This window comes from Pezoporus flaviventris, unplaced genomic scaffold, assembly GCF_033815535.1.
Source record: "Pezoporus flaviventris isolate CSIRO_AGI_PZ_B2104156 unplaced genomic scaffold, CSIRO_AGI_Pfla_v1 ptg000031l, whole genome shotgun sequence".
In the NCBI taxonomy this organism is placed as follows: domain Eukaryota; kingdom Metazoa; phylum Chordata; class Aves; order Psittaciformes; family Psittacidae; genus Pezoporus; species Pezoporus flaviventris.
This window is the reverse complement of record NW_026892579.1, coordinates 49,017,890-49,027,517: the sequence shown is the minus strand read 5'-3', so window position 1 is coordinate 49,027,517 and position 9,628 is coordinate 49,017,890. Positions and strand designations below refer to the sequence as shown.

The window sequence follows — 9,628 nt, the reverse complement described above, 5'->3', positions numbered from 1 at the left end:
CACCTCCAGACCTCAGCAGTCCTATGTGGGCAGCTCGGGCTGCTGGGAGGCAGCATCCCAGGGCAAGGCGACCCTTCCTTTAACCTCCCGCCCTGTACCCCGAGTACTGACGACCCCTCTGCCGGGGGTGCCCGACAACCTCAGGGCTGCACTCGATGCCCTCCCGGGGCACGCCGCCACTCCCACGCCCTCACCCGCAGCTGCCGGGCGCCCTCAGCCCGCACCCGCCGGCCCCGGTTCCCTCCCCTTCTTCCTTCCCGAGCGGCCCCCGCCTCCGCCGCCATGTTGTGGGGCTGACGCCGCGGGAGGCGGAGGAGATAGCCCGTGCGAAGCGGCCGCTCACGGGCAGCGCAACAGGTACAAGCGGCCGGGCGGCCTGCGGCTCCTCCGCCTCCGGAGGAGCGCGGCCACGACCCAATCAGCGGGGCAGCCTCGTCTCCCGCGGGGAGCCGGTGTAAGGGAAACGGGGTGCGGGGGCGACGAGCTCCGGCGGCGCGGAGCGAAGCTGTCAGCCTGGCTGTCCCGCGGGGCCTCGCTGCGAGCCCGGGGCGGCCTCCGGGCTACCGTGCGGGAAAGTGCCTGCTCCTGCCGCCCTGCGAGAGCGGCAGCAGCCCGGGCACGGACGGGCGTGGGGAAGAACAGTCGAGGGTTCTATTGCGCCGAGCCGCTCTGTTTATATTTTCCTCCCGCCTTTAGGCTGGTGGGGTTCTTCGGTTGTTTTGGGTTTTGTTTTCCTTTAAAACAGCGTTTGGGTGCGTTCCGCGCTACCGGAGCGCAGCTTTCCGCCACGCTGCGCGGCTCGGCCGCGGGCTCTGTCGGGCAGCCGGGCCGGGCTCCCACGCAGCCGCTCCAGCGTTCCGCTGGGAACTGCGTTTCCCGGGGCCGGCTCCTTCCCCGCGCCGTCAGGTCTGGCCGGTAAGCTCCGGGGGAGGCTGCAGCTCGGGCACGGCTGCCGGTAGCGGCGGCACCTCCTGCTGCTAGCGTGTCTGCTGCTCGCCCTTGCTTTATTACCTCCCTACTAGGAGGAGAAACACCGGTGTCGGTGCCCAAACAGCTCAGTGCCCAAGGGAGCGCCTTGGCGAGGGGAGGTGACTTGGATTTGTTCACAGACCCCGGTTTGTGTAATGGTGATTTTGTTTCTCGTAGTTACTGTGAAATCCTGGAGTTTGGAGAAACTGAACTGATTTCTGCAGTTAAAGTTTGTAAACTGTTTGTCTGTTCCTCGGTCTGTGGCGTTCCTCGGTCTCGACTTCACGCTGCGGCATGTAGTAATTCAGAAAATAAAATGAGGCTGAGATTTTTGTTCCGTAAATATTAAGATGATTTGGTTCCCTAAATATTAAGATATTATTTTGAATGCATGAAATGGCTTTCATAGCAGTTGACACTTTGACACCTGTCACATTGTAGAGCTTGAAAGTAGATTGTGGTTTAGATAGCACTTGTGATCTTTAACATAGGCTTACAGCAGTTCTTTTAAACATTCAGCCTAGAGAAGAGAATGCTCTGGGAAGACCTTAGAGAAGATTCCAGTGCCTAAAGGGGCCGACAACAACTCTGGAGAGGGACTTTTTTACAAGGGCATGGAGGGATAGGGCAAGGGGCCTTAACCTGAAAGAGGGGAGATTTACATTAGCTATAAGGAAGACATTTTTCCCTGTGAGGGTGGTGAGGCCCTGGCACAGGTTGCCCATAGAAGCTGTGGCTGCCCTATCCCTGGCAGCATTCAAGGCCAGGTTGGACGGGGCTTGGAGCAACCTGCTGTAGTGGAAGTCATGCCTGGCTGTGATGGGGTTGGAACTAGGTGAGCTTTAAGGTTCCTTCCAACCCAGACCATTCTATGATGATTCTGTAATTCTGTGATCAGTTGGAAATTCCCCATCTAAAGCTCTGAAACTAGAAGTTACAAGCTGCTTGCACTTGCATTCAGGCTGTCTGTTGTATGCATCTCTCTTTAGGGAACAAGAGGGTTTTTAAAGATGTTTTTGTTCCTGCTTGCCTGTGGTGGCAGCAGCTTCCACACTTGTGTGTACACAGGAAAAGGTACAAACCATGTGAAACACTACGGCCTTGCTGTGCAGAGTGGGTAACATCAGTGGAACATAAAATGCAGCTTGCTTTCAAGAAGCTTTAATTGTTCATCTGAAATGTGATTGACATTCAAAGGCTATATCTGTAGCAAACATCTGTATCCACTGATGCAACAGTGATATTTAGAAATAATGAGCATTAGGAACTAATTGGATAAATTAAAGCTAGCTGGGTGTCATTCTCCTAATAAGCTTTGCTCATTTTTGTTTCCTTGTTTCCACTATGTCTTCCTGTTTGGTTTGTCTGTATTTTTTCATTCTGCTTAAGCTGGGAGTGGCATTCACACCACTGTACCTCAGGATATTTAGAGAAACCTTACTTCAGACTCTAGGTTCTGTATGATGTTAAGAGAATTGCATACATCCCTGAACATGGATTTAGGCTGCTCCACGCTCTCTGCTGTACAGAAGTTTTAGTTTTGGTAAGATTTGATTCCTAACTGAGATGCTTAAATTAGATCAAGTGAATCTGCTATCTTTTTAATTACCATCCTGAGGGAATTGCATTTATTTTTTTCTCCTCCATCTGTACAAGATCTAGGGTATGGAATGTGGCTCTGACAGAATTGTTAGCTGCCACTGTAATGTAAACAGAGAGTATGTTCCTTTAGCACTAACAATAGCAAAAATGTGGTATGTATGGCTTGTTTGTGCTAATCGCCATAAAGGGTTACCTGCCATAGGTGCTGTTCTGCTATCAGAGCTTTATAGCTGCTTATTTATTTCATTGTTCATATGAACAGAGTGAGACAGGTCAAAGCAGAAGTGACCTGTGGGTGATTTTGAGTTGTGTAGTTGAGAAGGCTTTATGTCTTGGGATTCAGGTATGACAGTGATTGGGACCACAGCAGTTTACAGTAGTTTTTTTACAGATATTTCTGGTTTAGTCTTTAATATTGAAAAGTGAATTAATTTTATGATATGGCATAGTAGCAGCAATGAGAAATGAGGGTAAGTAGGTGATGGGGATTCTTTACTGAGCTGCTCATCTGGAGCTGGTGGTGAAAACGTGGCAGCATTTGAATAGTAAAAGGTAATGTACATGCTTCATTTTGAGTGAAAGCTTCATACCCCCTAAAAACAGGTGTCTGTCAGGAAGACCTTGTGATTAGTTCCTGAAGAGCAATGTAGTCCAGATCACTAGTTCCTATTGCAAATAGCAACAGAGGTTTCTGGTCTGAGAGATAACTTGTTAATTGACAATACAGACAATATCTGTTCTTGTGTCAAAAGATTTAGTTAAATTGGCATGTGAAATTTGTGAAAATGGCATTTCATGAGATTTACTTTTAAAGTCCAGATTGTTCTCTTTGCCTTTTTAAAACGGGTTCAAAGTTGGATATCTTTACCTTTTATGTTCATTTCTGTTCTATTTTCATTTTAAATAAAATCAGATATTTCCATTTTAGAAATGCCTTTTAAACTGCTTCCATTTGCTTTTAGTTACCTAAAATGTAGTCATAGAATTACATCGTTTTGAAGGAACTTATGGAGGTCATCTAGTCCAGCCCTCACGAAAAGCATGGCCAGGTTTGATCAGGCTACTCAGAGCCATGTCTGGTTGTGTTTGGACTACCTCCAAAACTCACTGGGCAGCCCTGTCCACTTCGATAGCCACACTTGCTCATAGTGAATCCCATCCCATTGCCAGGGAGACCTTAAACTGTACTGTCCGCGTTATCAACCCCTGGGGAGCATCACTGATTCCAGCCAGATAGATTTTGCACACCTGGTCACAGCCCTTTGAGTCTAGTGGTTAAGCTAGTTTTCCACCCAGTTTACAGTCAAGCTGTTCAAACTATACTTCACCAATTTGCCTCTAAGGATACTGTGGGAGACGTTGCTGAAAGTCTTCGTAAGTTCAAAACTCTGCTGCTCTGCCCCCATCACAGAGCCAGTCACCTCAACCTAGAAAGCTGTGTGATGCCAGGCCTGGTTCATCCTGGCTAGATGCATGCTGGCAGTTTTCCATCACCTTTTTGTTCTTCAAGCATCTGTAGGTGGCTCCCAGGTGGATTTGGGCATAATCTTTCCACTGACTGAAGTCCAATTTAGCAGCCTTTTGTACTATCCCTCTTGCCCTTCCTGAAGATGGGTGGGATGTTTGCCTTTTCCAGTCATCAGGATCCTTGACCAGTCACCATGACTTTCCAAAAATCATAGAGCTTGGTCTTGCAATGACATCAGCCAGTGTTCCTGGCAGCACTGGTGTTGTGATTTGTTCCATATATATGTATATGCCACTGCTATACTTCCTTGTTGTCAAGTTACTCTATTGGACTTTCAAAAGCTGCTTTCAGTTTCAGTGTAATGTCATATTTCTTGGAAGGATCCATCATCTAATATACCTTGCCATGTTTTTAAGTTTTAGGGGGGGAGCTTGATGTAAACATACTCCTTTTGTAAAAATTGTGAGAGCAATAGGTTGTTGGTTTGTGAATTTGTGGTGTTACTTTTAGATCATAGGGCTCGTTTCATATGGCTGGATGATGTGGGAAAGTCAAAGACCTTCCTCACCTTTCCAATGGTTGGTGATTATAAAGATAACAAAGATAATGTAGAGCTAATTAGATAATTCTCCTTTTTTATGACTGGCTGACCTATTTCAAGCCTATCACTTATCAGTAAAACACTTCGCACAAAGTGTACTTTCAGGTTCAGAGGTTGATCTAGGTATGGGGAGAAATAGGGTAGTTACTGTATTTTTTTTAGCTTGAAAAGCATGTTATCACCCTTGAACTTCACCTTTTAAAATTGTGTTTTCCTTGTGTACCCTAGTTGGTGGTAGATCATCATCTAACATAATGGTACTCAGTCACAGAGCAGTCTTTCTCATTGGTGGGGGCACTAAATTTGTTTGTGTCTTCTCTGTCTGGTTGTCTGTTTTTATGAATCTTGTAGGCAGTTAAGATCTTTTGGTTCGGTTCATGTTGAATGATGAAATTCATCAAAGTACCTATTAATTACTCATGTCTCATACCCTGAGAAAGCCAAGCTAAGAACTTAAGCATACTGATTACTTGGTTACTAGCATGTTACTCCTTTGTTTTATTAACTGGTCTATCAGAATATTTTTTTAATTTTCAGATTTATTTAAGTCTTTCTCTGGAAAACAAGATAAGGGATTTTATTTCATGAGGAGGCCTTGATTCTTGTTACCTCCACGCGTGCTTTGTTTTTGCCCATTGCAAGACTGTACAGAGACTGTAGTAACTTGTTTTGCTGGTACTGTTGTGCCATTAGCACCAAATGTTTGAAAGGTAAGTATTAGGTCACATAAAATTCATAAAGTAAAAGTGGAGCTGATGAAATGTCATTGTTTTTCAAATTCAGAATATTTTAAGACTTTGTCAGGATAGGAACGCAGGCTGGCCAGGTCAGTTGCTTGGTTCCCAGAGTTAAAGTGATGGATTGAACATTAATACATGAATGAGCACAGTGTTGTATAACTCTTATTTTCAGAACACCACATGAAATTCAAATGATGTGACATAATAACAGTAGCAGCACAATGTATTCCAATTACTTAATAGAGGACAACTACCTGAGAACTGTTTTTAAACATTTTTGCAGTTACAGATACTTGAAAAAAGCATGGTTGATCCAGATAAGTCACAGCTTCTTTGGAAGAGCAGTTCTGAGAGCAGCCAGTTTGACTTGCGACATTTTGATACGGGCTGTTGTTGCTTCAGCTTCAGAAGTAGCAAATAATAATTCTGAGCTGGCTCTTTCAGTGAAAATTTTCAAGGGTGATGCAAGTGTAGTATGTGAAACTCTGTGGCATCTGTGATGAGTGATATCTGCAGTTAGTGATTCAACAACACACACATGAAGTAAGAGAAGAACAGGAAATGGGAGTTACTCTTTGTTGCTAAAAATACGATTGGAATGCAAAAAAGTACCTATTATGGCTATACTAATAAATGTATCAAAAACCAGACCTGCCTTAAATAATGCTTTTGGTCTTATCTTTCGAAGGTCAAGAATTTTACTAATTGAAACCTGTAACTCCTGGTGTTTTCACTGCACTCTTAGTGTAGTCATATTATTATGAGTTTATTAAGATAGGGCTAATGTCTTTCTAATGGAGAGGTATTTTTGCTCATGGGGACTTTACATGACATTGAGATATTTGTCTAACCCAGATGATAATTGATTCCTTAAGTTTGTGAAGTTGTCATGGTCAAAACTTTATTGCTGTGTGCTGTGGAGCTCAGCATTATAGGCTAAGAGACTACATTTCAACTGGATGCTTTGAAGGACTGTTCTTGGTGGTATAGGATGGACAGGGCTTGTGGCTGAGATCAGGGTCAGAAGCAGGAGGTTTCAGCTGGGGTAGGTGGGAAGCACTGTGGGCATGCAGCCGGAGTACTGGGTCCAGCTCAGGACCAGTGTGCCTCATGGGGCTCATGTACTGGTCAGGATCTCCCCACATTCTTCTGTCTCATTTGGGGAATGCATTTTTACCCATCCAAAATAATGCTACCTAGCTTATTTTTCATGTTTTGATTGCTATATGCTGATCTTTGGTTTTTCTCCCATGAGGTTTCCCTGGGTTTTGTTTCATCAAAGATGAACTACATTTCTTTGCTTTAAAGGCATCTTGTGGCTTGTCTCCTCTCTGCTTGTCAGCTTACTCAGTTTTAAGCCTGCAGTAGTTTTGTGCACCTGCCCAAGTTGAAAGCAGATACCTATGATGTAAATCGAAGTCTTCGCTGAATGTTTTCCCTTCATTAGTTTTATAAATAGTGAAAGATTGTTTTCTGCTGAGCATAGAAGACTGCCTGCATTTTCTGTATCTTTTGTTTTATGCTTAGCTATAGCAGTTCATTTGATGTTCTGTATACTTTGCACTGTTACCTGGGAATGAAAGCTGAGCAACAAGTTAATAGAAGCTCTTGCATCGTAAGAAGTTAACACTAAGAATTCTTCAGTTAGGTTTTTTTTCCTCTGGTAGGAGGCAGATTTTGCTTGCGCTTCTGATGGAAGGACAGGATTGGGCTCAAAAACATCCTCTAAGTTGGCAAGATTTGAAATGGATAAGTTCTTAAGTAATATGCTCTGAATGTTTCCAGTCACAGTTGAAGTAAGAAAATAACAGAAAAGTCCACATTGACATAAATTAAGAATCACGATATGGAAGTGGAGAGCTGCAGGTTTCAAGGTTTGTGGACCTCACTGAACAGCATCTTGGGGCTTTTGTACAATGCTTGCAAATAATTAGATGTGAGGACTGATGTGTCTCAAACCAGGATCTAGCAAAAAAAGCATATGGAGTGGGGACTCATGTAAATTAGAAAGTAGGAAGCGAAAAAGACAAGAGTGTATTTTAAGTTACCACCCATTCAGGAGCAAATGTATCACTCAGCATTCTGGAGGGGTTGTGATATGCGGCCTGGAGTTCCTTCTCTGAGATAGAAGCTTGGAACCTTTTAGAAATGTATCTTATAAATAATCTGCCATCTGCTTTTTGTTTTCTTTTTTTTGCTTTCTTTTATTTTTCTTTTCCTTTTTAAGTAACGCAAGCAGAGGTGGTGACTTCTGTCTGTGTCTGGGATCAGGTTAGTGAATGTATGCTTCCGGGGCGTGACGGAGCTGGGGTCTATTCCCATCTTTTCCTGAGGAAGTTAATGTACACATCTCCTGGAACAAGGGCCAGGGATCTAAATAGTGGGCTTCCTGAAATGGGTTTCTTATTCCCTCCTTCAGAGTTTCTTCTTTGCAAAGAAGCAAAGCTGGAGGGGCATGGACAGAGAGGGACCTGTGGTTCTGTGGCTTAATGGTAGATAATTTCATGTAGGAGGTTGAAGTCCTGAGTTGGTGTTACTATTCCAGACACTGGGCATGGATTTCCTGAAATGACGGTATAATAAAATGCGGGAAAGCCTCCTCCTGAGAGGAAGGAAAGATGAGTTTCAGTCTCCAGAGACAGAGGGGAGAGTTGAACTGGGTCTTGATATTTTGAATGGGTGCTTTCACAGCTGAGCAGCTGTGTAAGAAACAGAGTAAACCCATCAGTACTGACCACACAATTATGTTTTTTACAGAAACAGAGATTCTTGTATTTCGCGTGGCATCCATTTTGCATGGTTACTATATTCAGAAAGCCTGTTAGTTGGGTAAGGTTGGCAGAAGGATATTTGTCAGAAAAAAAAACATTTTTTGGTGTTCTGTTTTTATTACTGTTTAAAAGCAAATTGCTCTGTAACAGCGAGCAAGGAAGGGACTTCGTACCTCAGGGTTAAGCAATAAATATTTAACACTTTTTTTCATTGGGTTTGCTTTTGGTTTTTTGTGGTGGTTTTTTTTTTTTCTCCCCCCCCCAAAACTGTGAAAATAAGGCATGCAGTGCTCTTACCTGCAGAAACAGAGGGGAGCAGGAAGAGCTAGCAATGTGCTAGCTGCCTGGGTTTGACTTCTTCGTTTTGTTACTGATGTCATTCATTTGCTATGAGTGGGTGGACTTTGTGAGGCTGGCCACAGTACACCGTGAAAAGGCCATGTCACTGTGTGTAACCCCACTGCATAGAGGTAAATTGTTGGCCTGCCAAAATGTGTGGTGGGTTTCTTTTATTTTTTAATCAGTAAATTTTTTACTGGTGTGTCTGAAACAAACAGAAATCCTGGACTGCTGGTTTGTAATCCCTTACTGATGCTTATTATTCTCTGATTTTTCAAGAGAATAATCCAGAAAAAGCCGAGCAACTATATGGGTTATTACACTGTCACTGTTTGCTTTGCAAACACTAATAATAGTCTGTTGTCCACATCTACAGGTGTTGCAAAGAGTAAATCGGTCAACTAGTACTGCAGTCTCTGTCCTTGCTAACTGGTTCTTACAGTTCTTACATCCACAATGTATCTTCTTTCTGTCCCTGAGAAAAGCAGAAGAGTAGTAGTGTGTCCACACAAGGTGCTTCTATGGTATTTGTTTTCCTCCAGTTAAAACTGGTGGGACAGAGCCTGATGCACCAGACCTTCATTCCTACTAAAACTATCTGGCTGTGGTTTTCCTGAGAAATATTTTGGGAAAAAAAAAATTGATTCAAGTATAAATATTAACAAAGGTTGTGGTAAGGCTGTTCTTCATAAAATGTCAATATGCTTGTGATGGAAAAGAAGCTTTTTTTCTCTTTCCTGAAGTCATCCCACCTCTGATGTTGTCTAATTATTTCAGCATGGTTGTAAGGTCCCCCCTTGCTTCTTGAAGTCTCCTGATTTCTTTTCTCAACTTTTACCAACTATAATGAACCCTGAAAGAGGGAACAGAAGTTGCAGTTTGGCAGGTCAGTTTGTGAAAACAATCAGTGCTTGAAACATTGGAACTAGTCATATGGTTTGTTTACAAGAACTTGGTGTTCTGCTATTTAAATGTGACATCCAAGTTTTCCTGTTTTCACCCTAAATGGCAGCAGGGCTTAATGTCATCTGCAGTGTTCACATGGATGTTTGATCCTGGTTTGTTACAACGTGGATTTTGTGCTGTGGCAGCCACGGTTTCTTATGGCTGATAACTGAGTTCACCAAGCACCTCTCCT

General features: G+C 43.5%; 1 protein-coding gene across 3 annotated transcripts in view; it reads left to right on the top strand.

The window, feature by feature from the left end:
• Nucleotides 1-235: 235 nt before the first annotated feature.
• Nucleotides 236-9,628, top strand: part of ITSN2 (intersectin 2) — an 88,837-nt gene continuing 79,444 nt past the window's right edge. For all 3 annotated transcript variants that reach the window (XM_061460934.1, XM_061460932.1, XM_061460936.1), the window contains exon 1: nt 236-357. The gene's annotated coding sequence lies outside the window, so the exon portion shown is untranslated. The remainder of the gene's footprint in view (nt 358-9,628) is intronic.